We start from the raw sequence: 24944 nt of genomic DNA on the forward strand, positions 1-24944 counted from the left end.
GAAGAGAAGGGAAAAAAAGGTGGAAATGGGTTTAAAAGTGGTTTCGGCGGAGAAATATATATATATATATATATATATATATATATATATATATATATGCGCACACACACACATAGATATAAACGTATTCTCCGTTGAGATATTGCAGCCGCTGCTGTGTCCAGGCCCAGGAGCCTTAGCACTGTGCTGTGATGTCACTCAATACCACTGACATCACTAGGTGTAAACAACATCTCTCCTTTGCTGTGTATGTGACTATGGAGCTGTTTGGTGATGTCGTCTATTACGGCCTTCATAGAAGCAACAGGAGATTGTTGCATCCATCTTGAACCCTCAGAACTACAGTGCTATGATGTCACTCACTTCCACAGGCCTTGCAGAGTGTAAACAACAACAACCCAGCTTTGTTGTGTATGTAACCATAGGGATTTGTGATGTCACCTAGAACCTTCACAGCAGCGACAGCTTTATGAGGAGCATCAGCACTGCTCTGCCTGAGCAGAACCATCACCGCCATAGGTTGTCAAATAACCCGGATTTAACCCACACAGGTAAGTCCAATGGGGTGCAGGCATGTCCTCTATGCTTACAGCTTCCCGTGGGTGTTGGTTTGATACCGTTTGGGGACAGCCAAGGAGGCATCTGCAGGCAACAAAGGTAGGTGTGTGCTTGTGTGTGTGTTTCCTATGCAGATCCTAAGCCCAGTGTCACATGCAAGTAGGAGGAGTAAGAAGGGTTCCTGGCAAATCCGGGTTATGGATTGCATTTAAAAAGGCCCCGTGGGAGTGCAATGGGCCCCTGTCTTGCTGCTTAGCAATAATGGTATGGGTTTAGGTTCTGCTGTGTGTACTGGTGGTTGACTGCCCCCCAGCCCAGAGTGTGCATGGAAAATTGTCTGGCAGCCTCCCTGACAGCAAGCAGTGATAGTGCCCATGAAGGGGACCTTGTTGGGCCCGCCCCTTTCACGGTTATCGCTTCTCGGCCTTTTGGCTAAGATCAAGTGTAGTATCTGTTCTTATCAGTTTAATATCTGATACGTCCCCTATCTGGGGACCATATATTAAATGGATTTTTGAGAACGGGGGCCGATTTCGAAGCTTGCTTCCGTCGCCCTATGCATTGACCCGATATGGCAGTATTTTCGGGTACAGTGCACCACCCCCTTACAGGGTTAAAAAGAAAGATTCCTACTTTCATTGCTACCTGCTTGCTGGCTAGCCAGCTAGCCAGCCCTGTGGGCCTTGCTGCTGCTGCAGCCAAAAAACAAAAGGTGGTGCTGCTGCTGCTTCTGCTGCTTCTGCTTCTGCTTGTGTCTGGCCCCTGTTGGAGCGTCCAGGCACAGGACTTCTGCTGCTGCTGACTAAATGGCCTCCTTAATTGGATCATTTGAGTAGCCAGCACACCTGTGCAGGTAGGGCATGACATGATAGGCAGCTGCCTTGATAGCGGGTGGGTGCTGAATGTTCCTAATTGACAAAATAAGATTAATGCTTATGAAGAAATATAAAATCTCATCCCTTCCCCAATATCGCGCCACACCCCTACCCCTTAATTCCCTGGTTGAACTTGATGGACATATGTCTTTTTTCGACCGTACTAACTATGTAACTATGTAACATAACATGGGGGGGGGGGGGTCTCCTGGCTGTTCACACAGGTGTGTCATTGCTGTACATTGACCATGCATTGCTTCTGTGGTATTGCAAAGGCAAAGACAAATGCTTCCAGCCATCCATTGCACTAATGGATTGGTCATCAGCTGGCTGTCTATGTCCCGCATCAATATAGACCAAAGTACAGAGGGTTAGGCTATGCTATTGTGCACCTACCTGATGCATCAGAAGGTGCGAGGCCCTTGCTAAATTCTGTGCACAGACTTTGAGATCTATGCTTTAGACTGTATCTAAACCTGCTCCAACATGGACTGACATTCTGGCCTACTTTCAGCCGATGCGACTTGTCTGTCGCTGAACAGTCGCTTTTTATGTATTCAGCACCTATGTATAATGTTGTAAAAATGCTCTAGAAGCTAAAGTCGCAGAAATGTCACACATATTTGGCCTGCAACTTTCTGTGCGACAAATTCAGACAGGAAAAATCAGTATAAATCCTTAGAAAATTATCCCCCAGTGTCTCCATCTGCTGGCGGTATTGAATAAGCATTGCTGCACTGATGGGGTATGCATTAGACGAAAAAAAAGAAGAAAAAGAAGAATAATACGCCCAGAAAAGAGGCGAAAAGGAGAAAAACGTAAAAAAACGTGAAAAAAAAAGTAAGAGGAAGAGAAGGGAAAAAAAGGTGGAAATGGGTTTAAAAGTGATTTCGGCGGAGAAATATATATATATATATATATATATATATATATATATATGCGCACACACACACATAGATATAAACGTATTCTCCGTTGAGATATTGCAGCCGCTGCTGTGTCCAGGCCCAGGAGCCTTAGCACTGTGCTGTGATGTCACTCAATACCACTGACATCACTAGGTGTAAACAACATCTCTCCTTTGCTGTGTATGTGACTATGGAGCTGTTTGGTGATGTCGTCTATTACGGCCTTCATAGAAGCAACAGGAGATTGTTGCATCCATCTTGAACCCTCAGAACTACAGTGCTATGATGTCACTCACTTCCACAGGCCTTGCAGAGTGTAAACAACAACAACCCAGCTTTGTTGTGTATGTAACCATAGGGATTTGTGATGTCACCTAGAACCTTCACAGCAGCGACAGCTTTATGAGGAGCATCAGCACTGCTCTGCCTGAGCAGAACCATCACCGCCATAGGTTGTCAAATAACCCGGATTTAACCCACACAGGTAAGTCCAATGGGGTGCAGGCATGTCCTCTATGCTTACAGCTTCCCGTGGGTGTTGGTTTGATACCGTTTGGGGACAGCCAAGGAGGCATCTGCAGGCAACAAAGGTAGGTGTGTGCTTGTGTGTGTGTTTCCTATGCAGATCCTAAGCCCAGTGTCACATGCAAGTAGGAGGAGTAAGAAGGGTTCCTGGCAAATCCGGGTTATGGATTGCATTTAAAAAGGCCCCGTGGGAGTGCAATGGGCCCCTGTCTTGCTGCTTAGCAATAATGGTATGGGTTTAGGTTCTGCTGTGTGTACTGGTGGTTGACTGCCCCCCAGCCCAGAGTGTGCATGGAAAATTGTCTGGCAGCCTCCCTGACAGCAAGCAGTGATAGTGCCCATGAAGGGGACCTTGTTGGGCCCGCCCCTTTCACGGTTATCGCTTCTCGGCCTTTTGGCTAAGATCAAGTGTAGTATCTGTTCTTATCAGTTTAATATCTGATACGTCCCCTATCTGGGGACCATATATTAAATGGATTTTTGAGAACGGGGGCCGATTTCGAAGCTTGCTTCCGTCGCCCTATGCATTGACCCGATATGGCAGTATCTTCGGGTACAGTGCACCACCCCCTTACAGGGTTAAAAAGAAAGATTCCTACTTTCATTGCTACCTGCTTGCTGGCTAGCCAGCTAGCCAGCCCTGTGGGCCTTGCTGCTGCTGCAGCCAAAAAACAAAAGGTGGTGCTGCTGCTGCTTCTGCTGCTTCTGCTTCTGCTTGTGTCTGGCCCCTGTTGGAGCGTCCAGGCACAGGACTTCTGCTGCTGCTGACTAAATGGCCTCCTTAATTGGATCATTTGAGTAGCCAGCACACCTGTGCAGGTAGGGCATGACATGATAGGCAGCTGCCTTGATAGCGGGTGGGTGCTGAATGTTCCTAATTGACAAAATAAGATTAATGCTTATGAAGAAATATAAAATCTCATCCCTTCCCCAATATCGCGCCACACCCCTACCCCTTAATTCCCTGGTTGAACTTGATGGACATATGTCTTTTTTCGACCGTACTAACTATGTAACTATGTAACATAACATGGGGGGGGGGGTCTCCTGGCTGTTCACACAGGTGTGTCATTGCTGTACATTGACCATGCATTGCTTCTGTGGTATTGCAAAGGCAAAGACAAATGCTTCCAGCCATCCATTGCACTAATGGATTGGTCATCAGCTGGCTGTCTATGTCCCGCATCAATATAGACCAAAGTACAGAGGGTTAGGCTATGCTATTGTGCACCTACCTGATGCATCAGAAGGTGCGAGGCCCTTGCTAAATTCTGTGCACAGACTTTGAGATCTATGCTTTAGACTGTATCTAAACCTGCTCCAACATGGACTGACATTCTGGCCTACTTTCAGCCGATGCGACTTGTCTGTCGCTGAACAGTCGCTTTTTATGTATTCAGCACCTATGTATAATGTTGTAAAAATGCTCTAGAAGCTAAAGTCGCAGAAATGTCACACATATTTGGCCTGCAACTTTCTGTGCGACAAATTCAGACAGGAAAAATCAGTATAAATCCTTAGAAAATTATCCCCCAGTGTCTCCATCTGCTGGCGGTATTGAATAAGCATTGCTGCACTGATGGGGTATGCATTAGACGAAAAAAAAGAAGAAAAAGAAGAATAATACGCCCAGAAAAGAGGCGAAAAGGAGAAAAACGTAAAAAAACGTGAAAAAAAAGTAAGAGGAAGAGAAGGGAAAAAAAGGTGGAAATGGGTTTAAAAGTGATTTCGGCGGAGAAATATATATATATATATATATATATATATATATATATATATATATATGCGCACACACACACATAGATATAAACGTATTCTCCGTTGAGATATTGCAGCCGCTGCTGTGTCCAGGCCCAGGAGCCTTAGCACTGTGCTGTGATGTCACTCAATACCACTGACATCACTAGGTGTAAACAACATCTCTCCTTTGCTGTGTATGTGACTATGGAGCTGTTTGGTGATGTCGTCTATTACGGCCTTCATAGAAGCAACAGGAGATTGTTGCATCCATCTTGAACCCTCAGAACTACAGTGCTATGATGTCACTCACTTCCACAGGCCTTGCAGAGTGTAAACAACAACAACCCAGCTTTGTTGTGTATGTAACCATAGGGATTTGTGATGTCACCTAGAACCTTCACAGCAGCGACAGCTTTATGAGGAGCATCAGCACTGCTCTGCCTGAGCAGAACCATCACCGCCATAGGTTGTCAAATAACCCGGATTTAACCCACACAGGTAAGTCCAATGGGGTGCAGGCATGTCCTCTATGCTTACAGCTTCCCGTGGGTGTTGGTTTGATACCGTTTGGGGACAGCCAAGGAGGCATCTGCAGGCAACAAAGGTAGGTGTGTGCTTGTGTGTGTGTTTCCTATGCAGATCCTAAGCCCAGTGTCACATGCAAGTAGGAGGAGTAAGAAGGGTTCCTGGCAAATCCGGGTTATGGATTGCATTTAAAAAGGCCCCGTGGGAGTGCAATGGGCCCCTGTCTTGCTGCTTAGCAATAATGGTATGGGTTTAGGTTCTGCTGTGTGTACTGGTGGTTGACTGCCCCCCAGCCCAGAGTGTGCATGGAAAATTGTCTGGCAGCCTCCCTGACAGCAAGCAGTGATAGTGCCCATGAAGGGGACCTTGTTGGGCCCGCCCCTTTCACGGTTATCGCTTCTCGGCCTTTTGGCTAAGATCAAGTGTAGTATCTGTTCTTATCAGTTTAATATCTGATACGTCCCCTATCTGGGGACCATATATTAAATGGATTTTTGAGAACGGGGGCCGATTTCGAAGCTTGCTTCCGTCGCCCTATGCATTGACCCGATATGGCAGTATCTTCGGGTACAGTGCACCACCCCCTTACAGGGTTAAAAAGAAAGATTCCTACTTTCATTGCTACCTGCTTGCTGGCTAGCCAGCTAGCCAGCCCTGTGGGCCTTGCTGCTGCTGCAGCCAAAAAACAAAAGGTGGTGCTGCTGCTGCTTCTGCTGCTTCTGCTTCTGCTTGTGTCTGGCCCCTGTTGGAGCGTCCAGGCACAGGACTTCTGCTGCTGCTGACTAAATGGCCTCCTTAATTGGATCATTTGAGTAGCCAGCACACCTGTGCAGGTAGGGCATGACATGATAGGCAGCTGCCTTGATAGCGGGTGGGTGCTGAATGTTCCTAATTGACAAAATAAGATTAATGCTTATGAAGAAATATAAAATCTCATCCCTTCCCCAATATCGCGCCACACCCCTACCCCTTAATTCCCTGGTTGAACTTGATGGACATATGTCTTTTTTCGACCGTACTAACTATGTAACTATGTAACATAACATGGGGGGGGGGGTCTCCTGGCTGTTCACACAGGTGTGTCATTGCTGTACATTGACCATGCATTGCTTCTGTGGTATTGCAAAGGCAAAGACAAATGCTTCCAGCCATCCATTGCACTAATGGATTGGTCATCAGCTGGCTGTCTATGTCCCGCATCAATATAGACCAAAGTACAGAGGGTTAGGCTATGCTATTGTGCACCTACCTGATGCATCAGAAGGTGCGAGGCCCTTGCTAAATTCTGTGCACAGACTTTGAGATCTATGCTTTAGACTGTATCTAAACCTGCTCCAACATGGACTGACATTCTGGCCTACTTTCAGCCGATGCGACTTGTCTGTCGCTGAACAGTCGCTTTTTATGTATTCAGCACCTATGTATAATGTTGTAAAAATGCTCTAGAAGCTAAAGTCGCAGAAATGTCACACATATTTGGCCTGCAACTTTCTGTGCGACAAATTCAGACAGGAAAAATCAGTATAAATCCTTAGAAAATTATCCCCCAGTGTCTCCATCTGCTGGCGGTATTGAATAAGCATTGCTGCACTGATGGGGTATGCATTAGACGAAAAAAAAGAAGAAAAAGAAGAATAATACGCCCAGAAAAGAGGCGAAAAGGAGAAAAACGTAAAAAAACGTGAAAAAAAAGTAAGAGGAAGAGAAGGGAAAAAAAGGTGGAAATGGGTTTAAAAGTGATTTCGGCGGAGAAATATATATATATATATATATATATATATATATATATATATATATGCGCACACACACACATAGATATAAACGTATTCTCCGTTGAGATATTGCAGCCGCTGCTGTGTCCAGGCCCAGGAGCCTTAGCACTGTGCTGTGATGTCACTCAATACCACTGACATCACTAGGTGTAAACAACATCTCTCCTTTGCTGTGTATGTGACTATGGAGCTGTTTGGTGATGTCGTCTATTACGGCCTTCATAGAAGCAACAGGAGATTGTTGCATCCATCTTGAACCCTCAGAACTACAGTGCTATGATGTCACTCACTTCCACAGGCCTTGCAGAGTGTAAACAACAACAACCCAGCTTTGTTGTGTATGTAACCATAGGGATTTGTGATGTCACCTAGAACCTTCACAGCAGCGACAGCTTTATGAGGAGCATCAGCACTGCTCTGCCTGAGCAGAACCATCACCGCCATAGGTTGTCAAATAACCCGGATTTAACCCACACAGGTAAGTCCAATGGGGTGCAGGCATGTCCTCTATGCTTACAGCTTCCCGTGGGTGTTGGTTTGATACCGTTTGGGGACAGCCAAGGAGGCATCTGCAGGCAACAAAGGTAGGTGTGTGCTTGTGTGTGTGTTTCCTATGCAGATCCTAAGCCCAGTGTCACATGCAAGTAGGAGGAGTAAGAAGGGTTCCTGGCAAATCCGGGTTATGGATTGCATTTAAAAAGGCCCCGTGGGAGTGCAATGGGCCCCTGTCTTGCTGCTTAGCAATAATGGTATGGGTTTAGGTTCTGCTGTGTGTACTGGTGGTTGACTGCCCCCCAGCCCAGAGTGTGCATGGAAAATTGTCTGGCAGCCTCCCTGACAGCAAGCAGTGATAGTGCCCATGAAGGGGACCTTGTTGGGCCCGCCCCTTTCACGGTTATCGCTTCTCGGCCTTTTGGCTAAGATCAAGTGTAGTATCTGTTCTTATCAGTTTAATATCTGATACGTCCCCTATCTGGGGACCATATATTAAATGGATTTTTGAGAACGGGGGCCGATTTCGAAGCTTGCTTCCGTCGCCCTATGCATTGACCCGATATGGCAGTATCTTCGGGTACAGTGCACCACCCCCTTACAGGGTTAAAAAGAAAGATTCCTACTTTCATTGCTACCTGCTTGCTGGCTAGCCAGCTAGCCAGCCCTGTGGGCCTTGCTGCTGCTGCAGCCAAAAAACAAAAGGTGGTGCTGCTGCTGCTTCTGCTGCTTCTGCTTCTGCTTGTGTCTGGCCCCTGTTGGAGCGTCCAGGCACAGGACTTCTGCTGCTGCTGACTAAATGGCCTCCTTAATTGGATCATTTGAGTAGCCAGCACACCTGTGCAGGTAGGGCATGACATGATAGGCAGCTGCCTTGATAGCGGGTGGGTGCTGAATGTTCCTAATTGACAAAATAAGATTAATGCTTATGAAGAAATATAAAATCTCATCCCTTCCCCAATATCGCGCCACACCCCTACCCCTTAATTCCCTGGTTGAACTTGATGGACATATGTCTTTTTTCGACCGTACTAACTATGTAACTATGTAACATAACATGGGGGGGGGGTCTCCTGGCTGTTCACACAGGTGTGTCATTGCTGTACATTGACCATGCATTGCTTCTGTGGTATTGCAAAGGCAAAGACAAATGCTTCCAGCCATCCATTGCACTAATGGATTGGTCATCAGCTGGCTGTCTATGTCCCGCATCAATATAGACCAAAGTACAGAGGGTTAGGCTATGCTATTGTGCACCTACCTGATGCATCAGAAGGTGCGAGGCCCTTGCTAAATTCTGTGCACAGACTTTGAGATCTATGCTTTAGACTGTATCTAAACCTGCTCCAACATGGACTGACATTCTGGCCTACTTTCAGCCGATGCGACTTGTCTGTCGCTGAACAGTCGCTTTTTATGTATTCAGCACCTATGTATAATGTTGTAAAAATGCTCTAGAAGCTAAAGTCGCAGAAATGTCACACATATTTGGCCTGCAACTTTCTGTGCGACAAATTCAGACAGGAAAAATCAGTATAAATCCTTAGAAAATTATCCCCCAGTGTCTCCATCTGCTGGCGGTATTGAATAAGCATTGCTGCACTGATGGGGTATGCATTAGACGAAAAAAAAGAAGAAAAAGAAGAATAATACGCCCAGAAAAGAGGCGAAAAGGAGAAAAACGTAAAAAAACGTGAAAAAAAAGTAAGAGGAAGAGAAGGGAAAAAAAGGTGGAAATGGGTTTAAAAGTGATTTCGGCGGAGAAATATATATATATATATATATATATATATATATATATATATATATATATATATGCGCACACACACACATAGATATAAACGTATTCTCCGTTGAGATATTGCAGCCGCTGCTGTGTCCAGGCCCAGGAGCCTTAGCACTGTGCTGTGATGTCACTCAATACCACTGACATCACTAGGTGTAAACAACATCTCTCCTTTGCTGTGTATGTGACTATGGAGCTGTTTGGTGATGTCGTCTATTACGGCCTTCATAGAAGCAACAGGAGATTGTTGCATCCATCTTGAACCCTCAGAACTACAGTGCTATGATGTCACTCACTTCCACAGGCCTTGCAGAGTGTAAACAACAACAACCCAGCTTTGTTGTGTATGTAACCATAGGGATTTGTGATGTCACCTAGAACCTTCACAGCAGCGACAGCTTTATGAGGAGCATCAGCACTGCTCTGCCTGAGCAGAACCATCACCGCCATAGGTTGTCAAATAACCCGGATTTAACCCACACAGGTAAGTCCAATGGGGTGCAGGCATGTCCTCTATGCTTACAGCTTCCCGTGGGTGTTGGTTTGATACCGTTTGGGGACAGCCAAGGAGGCATCTGCAGGCAACAAAGGTAGGTGTGTGCTTGTGTGTGTGTTTCCTATGCAGATCCTAAGCCCAGTGTCACATGCAAGTAGGAGGAGTAAGAAGGGTTCCTGGCAAATCCGGGTTATGGATTGCATTTAAAAAGGCCCCGTGGGAGTGCAATGGGCCCCTGTCTTGCTGCTTAGCAATAATGGTATGGGTTTAGGTTCTGCTGTGTGTACTGGTGGTTGACTGCCCCCCAGCCCAGAGTGTGCATGGAAAATTGTCTGGCAGCCTCCCTGACAGCAAGCAGTGATAGTGCCCATGAAGGGGACCTTGTTGGGCCCGCCCCTTTCACGGTTATCGCTTCTCGGCCTTTTGGCTAAGATCAAGTGTAGTATCTGTTCTTATCAGTTTAATATCTGATACGTCCCCTATCTGGGGACCATATATTAAATGGATTTTTGAGAACGGGGGCCGATTTCGAAGCTTGCTTCCGTCGCCCTATGCATTGACCCGATATGGCAGTATCTTCGGGTACAGTGCACCACCCCCTTACAGGGTTAAAAAGAAAGATTCCTACTTTCATTGCTACCTGCTTGCTGGCTAGCCAGCTAGCCAGCCCTGTGGGCCTTGCTGCTGCTGCAGCCAAAAAACAAAAGGTGGTGCTGCTGCTGCTTCTGCTGCTTCTGCTTCTGCTTGTGTCTGGCCCCTGTTGGAGCGTCCAGGCACAGGACTTCTGCTGCTGCTGACTAAATGGCCTCCTTAATTGGATCATTTGAGTAGCCAGCACACCTGTGCAGGTAGGGCATGACATGATAGGCAGCTGCCTTGATAGCGGGTGGGTGCTGAATGTTCCTAATTGACAAAATAAGATTAATGCTTATGAAGAAATATAAAATCTCATCCCTTCCCCAATATCGCGCCACACCCCTACCCCTTAATTCCCTGGTTGAACTTGATGGACATATGTCTTTTTTCGACCGTACTAACTATGTAACTATGTAACATAACATGGGGGGGGGGTCTCCTGGCTGTTCACACAGGTGTGTCATTGCTGTACATTGACCATGCATTGCTTCTGTGGTATTGCAAAGGCAAAGACAAATGCTTCCAGCCATCCATTGCACTAATGGATTGGTCATCAGCTGGCTGTCTATGTCCCGCATCAATATAGACCAAAGTACAGAGGGTTAGGCTATGCTATTGTGCACCTACCTGATGCATCAGAAGGTGCGAGGCCCTTGCTAAATTCTGTGCACAGACTTTGAGATCTATGCTTTAGACTGTATCTAAACCTGCTCCAACATGGACTGACATTCTGGCCTACTTTCAGCCGATGCGACTTGTCTGTCGCTGAACAGTCGCTTTTTATGTATTTAGCACCTATGTATAATGTTGTAAAAATGCTCTAGAAGCTAAAGTCGCAGAAATGTCACACATATTTGGCCTGCAACTTTCTGTGCGACAAATTCAGACAGGAAAAATCAGTATAAATCCTTAGAAAATTATCCCCCAGTGTCTCCATCTGCTGGCGGTATTGAATAAGCATTGCTGCACTGATGGGGTATGCATTAGACGAAAAAAAAGAAGAAAAAGAAGAATAATACGCCCAGAAAAGAGGCGAAAAGGAGAAAAACGTAAAAAAACGTGAAAAAAAAGTAAGAGGAAGAGAAGGGAAAAAAAGGTGGAAATGGGTTTAAAAGTGATTTCGGCGGAGAAATATATATATATATATATATATATATATATATATATGCGCACACACACACATAGATATAAACGTATTCTCCGTTGAGATATTGCAGCCGCTGCTGTGTCCAGGCCCAGGAGCCTTAGCACTGTGCTGTGATGTCACTCAATACCACTGACATCACTAGGTGTAAACAACATCTCTCCTTTGCTGTGTATGTGACTATGGAGCTGTTTGGTGATGTCGTCTATTACGGCCTTCATAGAAGCAACAGGAGATTGTTGCATCCATCTTGAACCCTCAGAACTACAGTGCTATGATGTCACTCACTTCCACAGGCCTTGCAGAGTGTAAACAACAACAACCCAGCTTTGTTGTGTATGTAACCATAGGGATTTGTGATGTCACCTAGAACCTTCACAGCAGCGACAGCTTTATGAGGAGCATCAGCACTGCTCTGCCTGAGCAGAACCATCACCGCCATAGGTTGTCAAATAACCCGGATTTAACCCACACAGGTAAGTCCAATGGGGTGCAGGCATGTCCTCTATGCTTACAGCTTCCCGTGGGTGTTGGTTTGATACCGTTTGGGGACAGCCAAGGAGGCATCTGCAGGCAACAAAGGTAGGTGTGTGCTTGTGTGTGTGTTTCCTATGCAGATCCTAAGCCCAGTGTCACATGCAAGTAGGAGGAGTAAGAAGGGTTCCTGGCAAATCCGGGTTATGGATTGCATTTAAAAAGGCCCCGTGGGAGTGCAATGGGCCCCTGTCTTGCTGCTTAGCAATAATGGTATGGGTTTAGGTTCTGCTGTGTGTACTGGTGGTTGACTGCCCCCCAGCCCAGAGTGTGCATGGAAAATTGTCTGGCAGCCTCCCTGACAGCAAGCAGTGATAGTGCCCATGAAGGGGACCTTGTTGGGCCCGCCCCTTTCACGGTTATCGCTTCTCGGCCTTTTGGCTAAGATCAAGTGTAGTATCTGTTCTTATCAGTTTAATATCTGATACGTCCCCTATCTGGGGACCATATATTAAATGGATTTTTGAGAACGGGGGCCGATTTCGAAGCTTGCTTCCGTCGCCCTATGCATTGACCCGATATGGCAGTATCTTCGGGTACAGTGCACCACCCCCTTACAGGGTTAAAAAGAAAGATTCCTACTTTCATTGCTACCTGCTTGCTGGCTAGCCAGCTAGCCAGCCCTGTGGGCCTTGCTGCTGCTGCAGCCAAAAAACAAAAGGTGGTGCTGCTGCTGCTTCTGCTGCTTCTGCTTCTGCTTGTGTCTGGCCCCTGTTGGAGCGTCCAGGCACAGGACTTCTGCTGCTGCTGACTAAATGGCCTCCTTAATTGGATCATTTGAGTAGCCAGCACACCTGTGCAGGTAGGGCATGACATGATAGGCAGCTGCCTTGATAGCGGGTGGGTGCTGAATGTTCCTAATTGACAAAATAAGATTAATGCTTATGAAGAAATATAAAATCTCATCCCTTCCCCAATATCGCGCCACACCCCTACCCCTTAATTCCCTGGTTGAACTTGATGGACATATGTCTTTTTTCGACCGTACTAACTATGTAACTATGTAACATAACATGGGGGGGGGGTCTCCTGGCTGTTCACACAGGTGTGTCATTGCTGTACATTGACCATGCATTGCTTCTGTGGTATTGCAAAGGCAAAGACAAATGCTTCCAGCCATCCATTGCACTAATGGATTGGTCATCAGCTGGCTGTCTATGTCCCGCATCAATATAGACCAAAGTACAGAGGGTTAGGCTATGCTATTGTGCACCTACCTGATGCATCAGAAGGTGCGAGGCCCTTGCTAAATTCTGTGCACAGACTTTGAGATCTATGCTTTAGACTGTATCTAAACCTGCTCCAACATGGACTGACATTCTGGCCTACTTTCAGCCGATGCGACTTGTCTGTCGCTGAACAGTCGCTTTTTATGTATTTAGCACCTATGTATAATGTTGTAAAAATGCTCTAGAAGCTAAAGTCGCAGAAATGTCACACATATTTGGCCTGCAACTTTCTGTGCGACAAATTCAGACAGGAAAAATCAGTATAAATCCTTAGAAAATTATCCCCCAGTGTCTCCATCTGCTGGCGGTATTGAATAAGCATTGCTGCACTGATGGGGTATGCATTAGACGAAAAAAAAGAAGAAAAAGAAGAATAATACGCCCAGAAAAGAGGCGAAAAGGAGAAAAACGTAAAAAAACGTGAAAAAAAAGTAAGAGGAAGAGAAGGGAAAAAAAGGTGGAAATGGGTTTAAAAGTGATTTCGGCGGAGAATATATATATATATATATATATATATATATATATATATATGCGCACACACACACATAGATATAAACGTATTCTCCGTTGAGATATTGCAGCCGCTGCTGTGTCCAGGCCCAGGAGCCTTAGCACTGTGCTGTGATGTCACTCAATACCACTGACATCACTAGGTGTAAACAACATCTCTCCTTTGCTGTGTATGTGACTATGGAGCTGTTTGGTGATGTCGTCTATTACGGCCTTCATAGAAGCAACAGGAGATTGTTGCATCCATCTTGAACCCTCAGAACTACAGTGCTATGATGTCACTCACTTCCACAGGCCTTGCAGAGTGTAAACAACAACAACCCAGCTTTGTTGTGTATGTAACCATAGGGATTTGTGATGTCACCTAGAACCTTCACAGCAGCGACAGCTTTATGAGGAGCATCAGCACTGCTCTGCCTGAGCAGAACCATCACCGCCATAGGTTGTCAAATAACCCGGATTTAACCCACACAGGTAAGTCCAATGGGGTGCAGGCATGTCCTCTATGCTTACAGCTTCCCGTGGGTGTTGGTTTGATACCGTTTGGGGACAGCCAAGGAGGCATCTGCAGGCAACAAAGGTAGGTGTGTGCTTGTGTGTGTGTTTCCTATGCAGATCCTAAGCCCAGTGTCACATGCAAGTAGGAGGAGTAAGAAGGGTTCCTGGCAAATCCGGGTTATGGATTGCATTTAAAAAGGCCCCATGGGAGTGCAATGGGCCCCTGTCTTGCTGCTTAGCAATAATGGTATGGGTTTAGGTTCTGCTGTGTGTACTGGTGGTTGACTGCCCCCCAGCCCAGAGTGTGCATGGAAAATTGTCTGGCAGCCTCCCTGACAGCAAGCAGTGATAGTGCCCATGAAGGGGACCTTGTTGGGCCCGCCCCTTTCACGGTTATCGCTTCTCGGCCTTTTGGCTAAGATCAAGTGTAGTATCTGTTCTTATCAGTTTAATATCTGATACGTCCCCTATCTGGGGACCATATATTAAATGGATTTTTGAGAACGGGGGCCGATTTCGAAGCTTGCTTCCGTCGCCCTATGCATTGACCCGATATGGCAGTATCTTCGGGTACAGTGCACCACCCCCTTACAGGGTTAAAAAGAAAGATTCCTACTTTCATTGCTACCTGCTTGCTGGCTAGCCAGCTAGCCAGCCCTGTGGGCCTTGCTGCTGCTGCAGCCAAAAAACAAAAGGTGGTGCTGCTGCTGCTTCTGCTGCTTCTGCTTCTGCTTGTGTCTGGCCCCTGTTGGAGCGTCCAGGCACAGGACTTCTGCTGCTGCTGACTAAATGGCCTCCTTAATTGGATCATTTGAGTAGCCAGCACACCTGTGCAGGTAGGGCATGACATGATAGGCAGCTGCCTTGATAGCGGGTGGGTGCTGAATGTTCCTAATTGACAAAATAAGATTAATGCTTATGAAGAAATATAAAATCTCATCCCTTCCCCAATATCGCGCCACACCCCTACCCCTTAATTCCCTGGTTGAACTTGATGGACATATGTCTTTTTTCGACCGTACTAACTATGTAACTATGTAACATAACATGGGGGGGGGGGGGTCTCCTGGCTGTTCACACAGGTGTGTCATTGCTGTACATTGACCATGCATTGCTTCTGTGGTATTGCAAAGGCAAAGACAAATGCTTCCAGCCATCCATTGCACTAATGGATTGGTCATCAGCTGGCTGTCTATGTCCCGCATCAATATAGACCAAAGTACAGAGGGTTAGGCTATGCTATTGTGCACCTACCTGATGCATCAGAAGGTGCGAGGCCCTTGCTAAATTCTGTGCACAGACTTTGAGATCTATGCTTTAGACTGTATCTAAACCTGCTCCAACATGGACTGACATTCTGGCCTACTTTCAGCCGATGCGACTTGTCTGTCGCTGAACAGTCGCTTTTTATGTATTCAGCACCTATGTATAATGTTGTAAAAATGCTCTAGAAGCTAAAGTCGCAGAAATGTCACACATATTTGGCCTGCAACTTTCTGTGCGACAAATTCAGACAGGAAAAATCAGTATAAATCCTTAGAAAATTATCCCCCAGTGTCTCCATCTGCTGGCGGTATTGAATAAGCATTGCTGCACTGATGGGGTATGCATTAGACGAAAAAAAAGAAGAAAAAGAAGAATAATACGCCCAGAAAAGAGGCGAAAAGGAGAAAAACGTAAAAAAACGTGAAAAAAAAGTAAGAGGAAGAGAAGGGAAAAAAAGGTGGAAATGGGTTTAAAAGTGATTTCGGCGGAGAATATATATATATATATATATATATATATATATATATATATATGCGCACACACACACATAGATATAAACGTATTCTCCGTTGAGATATTGCAGCCGCTGCTGTGTCCCCAGGCCCAGGAGCCTTAGCACTGTGCTGTGATGTCACTCAATACCACTGACATCACTAGGTGTAAACAACATCTCTCCTTTGCTGTGTATGTGACTATGGAGCTGTTTGGTGATGTCGTCTATTACGGCCTTCATAGAAGCAACAGGAGATTGTTGCATCCATCTTGAACCCTCAGAACTACAGTGCTATGATGTCACTCACTTCCACAGGCCTTGCAGAGTGTAAACAACAACAACCCAGCTTTGTTGTGTATGTAACCATAGGGATTTGTGATGTCACCTAGAACCTTCACAGCAGCGACAGCTTTATGAGGAGCATCAGCACTGCTCTGCCTGAGCAGAACCATCACCGCCATAGGTTGTCAAATAACCCGGATTTAACCCACACAGGTAAGTCCAATGGGGTGCAGGCATGTCCTCTATGCTTACAGCTTCCCGTGGGTGTTGGTTTGATACCGTTTGGGGACAGCCAAGGAGGCATCTGCAGGCAACAAAGGTAGGTGTGTGCTTGTGTGTGTGTTTCCTATGCAGATCCTAAGCCCAGTGTCACATGCAAGTAGGAGGAGTAAGAAGGGTTCCTGGCAAATCCGGGTTATGGATTGCATTTAAAAAGGCCCCGTGGGAGTGCAATGGGCCCCTGTCTTGCTGCTTAGCAATAATGGTATGGGTTTAGGTTCTGCTGTGTGTACTGGTGGTTGACTGCCCCCCAGCCCAGAGTGTGCATGGAAAATTGTCTGGCAGCCTCCCTGACAGCAAGCAGTGATAGTGCCCATGAAGGGGACCTTGTTGGGCCCGCCCCTTTCACGGTTATCGCTTCTCGGCCTTTTGGCTAAGATCAAGTGTAGTATCTGTTCTTATCAGTTTAATATCTGATACGTCCCCTATCTGGGGACCATATATTAAATGGATTTTTGAGAACGGGGGCCGATTTCGAAGCTTGCTTCCGTCGCCCTATGCATTGACCCGATATGGCAGTATCTTCGGGTACAGTGCACCACCCCCTTACAGGGTTAAAAAGAAAGATTCCTACTTTCATTGCTACCTGCTTGCTGGCTAGCCAGCTAGCCAGCCCTGTGGGCCTTGCTGCTGCTGCAGCCAAAAAACAAAAGGTGGTGCTGCTGCTGCTTCTGCTGCTTCTGCTTCTGCTTGTGTCTGGCCCCTGTTGGAGCGTCCAGGCACAGGACTTCTGCTGCTGCTGACTAAATGGCCTCCTTAATTGGATCATTTGAGTAGCCAGCACACCTGTGCAGGTAGGGCATGACATGATAGGCAGCTGCCTTGATAGCGGGTGGGTGCTGAATGTTCCTAATTGACAAAATAAGATTAATGCTTATGAAGAAATATAAAATCTCATCCCTTCCCCAATATCGCGCCACACCCCTACCCCTTAATTCCCTGGTTGAACTTGATGGACATATGTCTTTTTTCGACCGTACTAACTATGTAACTATGTAACATAACATGGGGGGGGGGTCTCCTGGCTGTTCACACAGGTGTGTCATTGCTGTACATTGACCATGCATTGCTTCTGTGGTATTGCAAAGGCAAAAGACAAATGCTTCCAGCCATCCATTGCACTAATGGATTGGTCATCAGCTGGCTGTCTATGTCCCGCATCAATATAGACCAAAGTACAGAGGGTTAGGCTATGCTATTGTGCACCTACCTGATGCATCAGAAGGTGCGAGGCCCTTGCTAAATTCTGTGCACAGACTTTGAGATCTATGCTTTAGACTGTATCTAAACCTGCTCCAACATGGACTGACATTCTGGCCTACTTTCAGCCGATGCGACTTGTCTGTCGCTGAACAGTCGCTTTTTATGTATTCAGCACCTATGTATAATGTTGTAAAAATGCTCTAGAAGCTAAAGTCGCAGAAATGTCACACATATTTGGCCTGCAACTTTCTGTGCGACAAATTCAGACAGGAAAAATCAGTATAAATCCTTAGAAAATTATCCCCCAGTGTCTCCATCTGCTGGCGGTATTGAATAAGCATTGCTGCACTGATGGGGTATGCATTAGACGAAAAAAAAGAAGAAAAAGAAGAATAATACGCCCAGAAAAGAGGCGAAAAGGAGAAAAACGTAAAAAAACGTGAAAAAAAAGTAAGAGGAAGAGAAGGGAAAAAAAGGTGGAAATGGGTTTAAAAGTGATTTCGGCGGAGAAATATATATATATATATATATATATATATATATATATATATATATATATGCGCACACACACACATAGATATAAACGTATTCTCCGTTGAGATATTGCAGCCGCTGCTGTGTCCCCAGGCCCAGGAGCCTTAGCACTGTGCTGTGATGTCACTCAATACCACTGACATCACTAGGTGTAAACAACATCTCTCCTTTGCTGTGTATGTGACTATGGAGCTGTTTGGTGATGTCGTCTATTACGGCCTTCATAGAAGCAACAGGAGATTGTTGCATCCATCTTGAACCCTCAGAACTACAGTGCTATGATGTCACTCACTTCCACAGGCCTTGCAGAGTGTAAACAACAACAACCCAGCTTTGTTGTGTATGTAACCATAGGGATTTGTGATGTCACCTAGAACCTTCACAGCAGCGACAGCTTTATGAGGAGCATCAGCACTGCTCTGCCTGAGCAGAACCATCACCGCCATAGGTTGTCAAATAACCCGGATTTAACCCACACAGGTAAGTCCAATGGGGTGCAGGCATGTCCTCTATGCTTACAGCTTCCCGTGGGTGTTGGTTTGATACCGTTTGGGGACAGCCAAGGAGGCATCTGCAGGCAACAAAGGTAGGTGTGTGCTTGTGTGTGTGTTTCCTATGCAGATCCTAAGCCCAGTGTCACATGCAAGTAGGAGGAGTAAGAAGGGTTCCTGGCAAATCCGGGTTATGGATTGCATTTAAAAAGGCCCCGTGGGAGTGCAATGGGCCCCTGTCTTGCTGCTTAGCAATAATGGTATGGGTTTAGGTTCTGCTGTGTGTACTGGTGGTTGACTGCCCCCCAGCCCAGAGTGTGCATGGAAAATTGTCTGGCAGCCTCCCTGACAGCAAGCAGTGATAGTGCCCATGAAGGGGACCTTGTTGGGCCCGCCCCTTTCACGGTTATCGCTTCTCGGCCTTTTGGCTAAGATCAAGTGTAGTATCTGTTCTTATCAGTTTAATATCTGATACGTCCCCTATCTGGGGACCATATATTAAATGGATTTTTGAGAACGGGGGCCGATTTCGAAGCTTGCTTCCGTCGCCCTATGCATTGACCCGATATGGCAGTATCTTCGGGTACAGTGCACCACCCCCTTACAGGGTTAAAAAGAAAGATTCCTACTTTCATTGCTACCTGCTTGCTGGCTAGCCAGCTAGCCAGCCCTGTGGGCCTTGCTGCTGCTGCAGCCAAAAAACAAAAGGTGGTGCTGCTGCTGCTTCTGCTGCTTCTGCTTCTGCTTGTGTCTGGCCCCTGTTGGAGCGTCCAGGCACAGGACTTCTGCTGCTGCTGACTAAATGGCCTCCTTAATTGGATCATTTGAGTAGCCAGCACACCTGTGCAGGTAGGGCATGACATGATAGGCAGCTGCCTTGATAGCGGGTGGGTGCTGAATGTTCCTAATTGACAAAATAAGATTAATGCTTATGAAGAAATATAAAATCTCATCCCTTCCCCAATATCGCGCCACACCCCTACCCCTTAATTCCCTGGTTGAACTTGATGGACATATGTCTTTTTTCGACCGTACTAACTATGTAACTATGTAACATAACATGGGGGGGGGGTCTCCTGGCTGTTCACACAGGTGTGTCATTGCTGTACATTGACCATGCATTGCTTCTGTGGTATTGCAAAGGCAAAGACAAATGCTTCCAGCCATCCATTGCACTAATGGATTGGTCATCAGCTGGCTGTCTATGTCCCGCATCAATATAGACCAAAGTACAGAGGGTTAGGCTATGCTATTGTGCACCTACCTGATGCATCAGAAGGTGCGAGGCCCTTGCTAAATTCTGTGCACAGACTTTGAGATCTATGCTTTAGACTGTATCTAAACCTGCTCCAACATGGACTGACATTCTGGCCTACTTTCAGCCGATGCGACTTGTCTGTCGCTGAACAGTCGCTTTTTATGTATTCAGCACCTATGTATAATGTTGTAAAAATGCTCTAGAAGCTAAAGTCGCAGAAATGTCACACATATTTGGCCTGCAACTTTCTGTGCGACAAATTCAGACAGGAAAAATCAGTATAAATCCTTAGAAAATTATCCCCCAGTGTCTCCATCTGCTGGCGGTATTGAATAAGCATTGCTGCACTGATGGGGTATGCATTAGACGAAAAAAAAGAAGAAAAAGAAGAATAATACGCCCAGAAAAGAGGCGAAAAGGAGAAAAACGTAAAAAAACGTGAAAAAAAAGTAAGAGGAAGAGAAGGGAAAAAAAGGTGGAAATGGGTTTAAAAGTGATTTCGGCGGAGAAATATATATATATATATATATATATATATATATATATATATATATATATGCGCACACACACACATAGATATAAACGTATTCTCCGTTGAGATATTGCAGCCGCTGCTGTGTCCAGGCCCAGGAGCCTTAGCACTGTGCTGTGATGTCACTCAATACCACTGACATCACTAGGTGTAAACAACATCTCTCCTTTGCTGTGTATGTGACTATGGAGCTGTTTGGTGATGTCGTCTATTACGGCCTTCATAGAAGCAACAGGAGATTGTTGCATCCATCTTGAACCCTCAGAACTACAGTGCTATGATGTCACTCACTTCCACAGGCCTTGCAGAGTGTAAACAACAACAACCCAGCTTTGTTGTGTATGTAACCATAGGGATTTGTGATGTCACCTAGAACCTTCACAGCAGCGACAGCTTTATGAGGAGCATCAGCACTGCTCTGCCTGAGCAGAACCATCACCGCCATAGGTTGTCAAATAACCCGGATTTAACCCACACAGGTAAGTCCAATGGGGTGCAGGCATGTCCTCTATGCTTACAGCTTCCCGTGGGTGTTGGTTTGATACCGTTTGGGGACAGCCAAGGAGGCATCTGCAGGCAACAAAGGTAGGTGTGTGCTTGTGTGTGTGTTTCCTATGCAGATCCTAAGCCCAGTGTCACATGCAAGTAGGAGGAGTAAGAAGGGTTCCTGGCAAATCCGGGTTATGGATTGCATTTAAAAAGGCCCCGTGGGAGTGCAATGGGCCCCTGTCTTGCTGCTTAGCAATAATGGTATGGGTTTAGGTTCTGCTGTGTGTACTGGTGGTTGACTGCCCCCCAGCCCAGAGTGTGCATGGAAAATTGTCTGGCAGCCTCCCTGACAGCAAGCAGTGATAGTGCCCATGAAGGGGACCTTGTTGGGCCCGCCCCTTTCACGGTTATCGCTTCTCGGCCTTTTGGCTAAGATCAAGTGTAGTATCTGTTCTTATCAGTTTAATATCTGATACGTCCCCTATCTGGGGACCATATATTAAATGGATTTTTGAGAACGGGGGGCGATTTCGAAGCTTGCTTCCGTCGCCCTATGCATTGACCCGATATGGCAGTATCTTCGGGTACAGTGCACCACCCCCTTACAGGGTTAAAAAGAAAGATTCCTACTTTCATTGCTACCTGCTTGCTGGCTAGCCAGCTAGCCAGCCCTGTGGGCCTTGCTGCTGCTGCAGCCAAAAAACAAAAGGTGGTGCTGCTGCTTCTGCTGCTTCTGCTTCTGCTTGTGTCTGGCCCCTGTTGGAGCGTCCAGGCACAGGACTTCTGCTGCTGCTGACTAAATGGCCTCCTTAATTGGATCATTTGAGTAGCCAGCACACCTGTGCAGGTAGGGCATGACATGATAGGCAGCTGCCTTGATAGCGGGTGGGTGCTGAATGTTCCTAATTGACAAAATAAGATTAATGCTTATGAAGAAATATAAAATCTCATCCCTTCCCCAATATCGCGCCACACCCCTACCCCTTAATTCCCTGGTTGAACTTGATGGACATATGTCTTTTTTCGACCGTACTAACTATGTAACTATGTAACATAACATGGGGGGGGGGGTCTCCTGGCTGTTCACACAGGTGTGTCATTGCTGTACATTGACCATGCATTGCTTCTGTGGTATTGCAAAGGCAAAGACAAATGCTTCCAGCCATCCATTGCACTAATGGATTGGTCATCAGCTGGCTGTCTATGTCCCGCATCAATATAGACCAAAGTACAGAGGGTTAGGCTATGCTATTGTGCACCTACCTGATGCATCAGAAGGTGCGAGGCCCTTGCTAAATTCTGTGCACAGACTTTGAGATCTATGCTTTAGACTGTATCTAAACCTGCTCCAACATGGACTGACATTCTGGCCTACTTTCAGCCGATGCGACTTGTCTGTCGCTGAACAGTCGCTTTTTATGTATTCAGCACCTATGTATAATGTTGTAAAAATGCTCTAGAAGCTAAAGTCGCAGAAATGTCACACATATTTGGCCTGCAACTTTCTGTGCGACAAATTCAGACAGGAAAAATCAGTATAAATCCTTAGAAAATTATCCCCCAGTGTCTCCATCTGCTGGCGGTATTGAATAAGCATTGCTGCACTGATGGGGTATGCATTAGACGAAAAAAAAGAAGAAAAAGAAGAATAATACGCCCAGAAAAGAGGCGAAAAGGAGAAAAACGTAAAAAAACGTGAAAAAAAAGTAAGAGGAAGAGAAGGGAAAAAAAGGTGGAAATGGGTTTAAAAGTGATTTCGGCGGAGAAATATATATATATATATATATATATATATATATATATATATATGCGCACACACACACATAGATATAAACGTATTCTCCGTTGAGATATTGCAGCCGCTGCTGTGTCCAGGCCCAGGAGCCTTAGCACTGTGCTGTGATGTCACTCAATACCACTGACATCACTAGGTGTAAACAACATCTCTCCTTTGCTGTGTATGTGACTATGGAGCTGTTTGGTGATGTCGTCTATTACGGCCTTCATAGAAGCAACAGGAGATTGTTGCATCCATCTTGAACCCTCAGAACTACAGTGCTATGATGTCACTCACTTCCACAGGCCTTGCAGAGTGTAAACAACAACAACCCAGCTTTGTTGTGTATGTAACCATAGGGATTTGTGATGTCACCTAGAACCTTCACAGCAGCGACAGCTTTATGAGGAGCATCAGCACTGCTCTGCCTGAGCAGAACCATCACCGCCATAGGTTGTCAAATAACCCGGATTTAACCCACACAGGTAAGTCCAATGGGGTGCAGGCATGTCCTCTATGCTTACAGCTTCCCGTGGGTGTTGGTTTGATACCGTTTGGGGACAGCCAAGGAGGCATCTGCAGGCAACAAAGGTAGGTGTGTGCTTGTGTGTGTGTTTCCTATGCAGATCCTAAGCCCAGTGTCACATGCAAGTAGGAGGAGTAAGAAGGGTTCCTGGCAAATCCGGGTTATGGATTGCATTTAAAAAGGCCCCGTGGGAGTGCAATGGGCCCCTGTCTTGCTGCTTAGCAATAATGGTATGGGTTTAGGTTCTGCTGTGTGTACTGGTGGTTGACTGCCCCCCAGCCCAGAGTGTGCATGGAAAATTGTCTGGCAGCCTCCCTGACAGCAAGCAGTGATAGTGCCCATGAAGGGGACCTTGTTGGGCCCGCCCCTTTCACGGTTATCGCTTCTCGGCCTTTTGGCTAAGATCAAGTGTAGTATCTGTTCTTATCAGTTTAATATCTGATACGTCCCCTATCTGGGGACCATATATTAAATGGATTTTTGAGAACGGGGGCCGATTTCGAAGCTTGCTTCCGTCGCCCTATGCATTGACCCGATATGGCAGTATCTTCGGGTACAGTGCACCACCCCCTTACAGGGTTAAAAAGAAAGATTCCTACTTTCATTGCTACCTGCTTGCTGGCTAGCCAGCTAGCCAGCCCTGTGGGCCTTGCTGCTGCTGCAGCCAAAAAACAAAAGGTGGTGCTGCTGCTGCTTCTGCTGCTTCTGCTTCTGCTTGTGTCTGGCCCCTGTTGGAGCGTCCAGGCACAGGACTTCTGCTGCTGCTGACTAAATGGCCTCCTTAATTGGATCATTTGAGTAGCCAGCACACCTGTGCAGGTAGGGCATGACATGATAGGCAGCTGCCTTGATAGCGGGTGGGTGCTGAATGTTCCTAATTGACAAAATAAGATTAATGCTTATGAAGAAATATAAAATCTCATCCCTTCCCCAATATCGCGCCACACCCCTACCCCTTAATTCCCTGGTTGAACTTGATGGACATATGTCTTTTTTCGACCGTACTAACTATGTAACTATGTAACATAACATGGGGGGGGGGTCTCCTGGCTGTTCACACAGGTGTGTCATTGCTGTACATTGACCATGCATTGCTTCTGTGGTATTGCAAAGGCAAAGACAAATGCTTCCAGCCATCCATTGCACTAATGGATTGGTCATCAGCTGGCTGTCTATGTCCCGCATCAATATAGACCAAAGTACAGAGGGTTAGGCTATGCTATTGTGCACCTACCTGATGCATCAGAAGGTGCGAGGCCCTTGCTAAATTCTGTGCACAGACTTTGAGATCTATGCTTTAGACTGTATCTAAACCTGCTCCAACATGGACTGACATTCTGGCCTACTTTCAGCCGATGCGACTTGTCTGTCGCTGAACAGTCGCTTTTTATGTATTCAGCACCTATGTATAATGTTGTAAAAATGCTCTAGAAGCTAAAGTCGCAGAAATGTCACACATATTTGGCCTGCAACTTTCTGTGCGACAAATTCAGACAGGAAAAATCAGTATAAATCCTTAGAAAATTATCCCCCAGTGTCTCCATCTGCTGGCGGTATTGAATAAGCATTGCTGCACTGATGGGGTA

General features: G+C 46.1%; 11 non-coding genes across 11 annotated transcripts; all 11 read left to right on the forward strand.

The window, feature by feature from the left end:
* The first annotated feature begins 970 nt into the window (after nucleotides 1–970).
* LOC130311664 (U2 spliceosomal RNA) lies at nucleotides 971–1161 on the forward strand. Its single transcript, XR_008859981.1, has one exon. It is a non-coding gene; the product is annotated as a U2 spliceosomal RNA (small nuclear RNA).
* A 2083-nt stretch (nucleotides 1162–3244) lies between these two features.
* Nucleotides 3245–3435, forward strand: LOC130311647 (U2 spliceosomal RNA). The gene has a single exon (XR_008859964.1). It is a non-coding gene; the product is annotated as a U2 spliceosomal RNA (small nuclear RNA).
* Nucleotides 3436–5523: 2088 nt separating this feature from the next.
* On the forward strand, nucleotides 5524–5714 carry LOC130311648 (U2 spliceosomal RNA). Its single transcript, XR_008859965.1, has one exon. It is a non-coding gene; the product is annotated as a U2 spliceosomal RNA (small nuclear RNA).
* Nucleotides 5715–7800: 2086 nt separating this feature from the next.
* LOC130311649 (U2 spliceosomal RNA) lies at nucleotides 7801–7991 on the forward strand. The gene has a single exon (XR_008859966.1). It is a non-coding gene; the product is annotated as a U2 spliceosomal RNA (small nuclear RNA).
* Nucleotides 7992–10084: 2093 nt separating this feature from the next.
* Nucleotides 10085–10275, forward strand: LOC130311650 (U2 spliceosomal RNA). The gene has a single exon (XR_008859967.1). It is a non-coding gene; the product is annotated as a U2 spliceosomal RNA (small nuclear RNA).
* A 2077-nt stretch (nucleotides 10276–12352) lies between these two features.
* Nucleotides 12353–12543, forward strand: LOC130311651 (U2 spliceosomal RNA). The gene has a single exon (XR_008859968.1). It is a non-coding gene; the product is annotated as a U2 spliceosomal RNA (small nuclear RNA).
* A 2080-nt stretch (nucleotides 12544–14623) lies between these two features.
* Nucleotides 14624–14814, forward strand: LOC130311652 (U2 spliceosomal RNA). Its single transcript, XR_008859969.1, has one exon. It is a non-coding gene; the product is annotated as a U2 spliceosomal RNA (small nuclear RNA).
* Nucleotides 14815–16901: 2087 nt separating this feature from the next.
* Nucleotides 16902–17092, forward strand: LOC130311654 (U2 spliceosomal RNA). The gene has a single exon (XR_008859971.1). It is a non-coding gene; the product is annotated as a U2 spliceosomal RNA (small nuclear RNA).
* Nucleotides 17093–19184: 2092 nt separating this feature from the next.
* Nucleotides 19185–19375, forward strand: LOC130311655 (U2 spliceosomal RNA). The gene has a single exon (XR_008859972.1). It is a non-coding gene; the product is annotated as a U2 spliceosomal RNA (small nuclear RNA).
* A 2089-nt stretch (nucleotides 19376–21464) lies between these two features.
* On the forward strand, nucleotides 21465–21655 carry LOC130311642 (U2 spliceosomal RNA). The gene has a single exon (XR_008859959.1). It is a non-coding gene; the product is annotated as a U2 spliceosomal RNA (small nuclear RNA).
* A 2081-nt stretch (nucleotides 21656–23736) lies between these two features.
* LOC130311656 (U2 spliceosomal RNA) lies at nucleotides 23737–23927 on the forward strand. The gene has a single exon (XR_008859973.1). It is a non-coding gene; the product is annotated as a U2 spliceosomal RNA (small nuclear RNA).
* The last annotated feature ends 1017 nt before the right edge of the window (nucleotides 23928–24944 follow it).

This window comes from Hyla sarda, unplaced genomic scaffold (genome assembly GCF_029499605.1).
Source record: "Hyla sarda isolate aHylSar1 unplaced genomic scaffold, aHylSar1.hap1 scaffold_1652, whole genome shotgun sequence".
NCBI lineage: Eukaryota > Metazoa > Chordata > Amphibia > Anura > Hylidae > Hyla > Hyla sarda.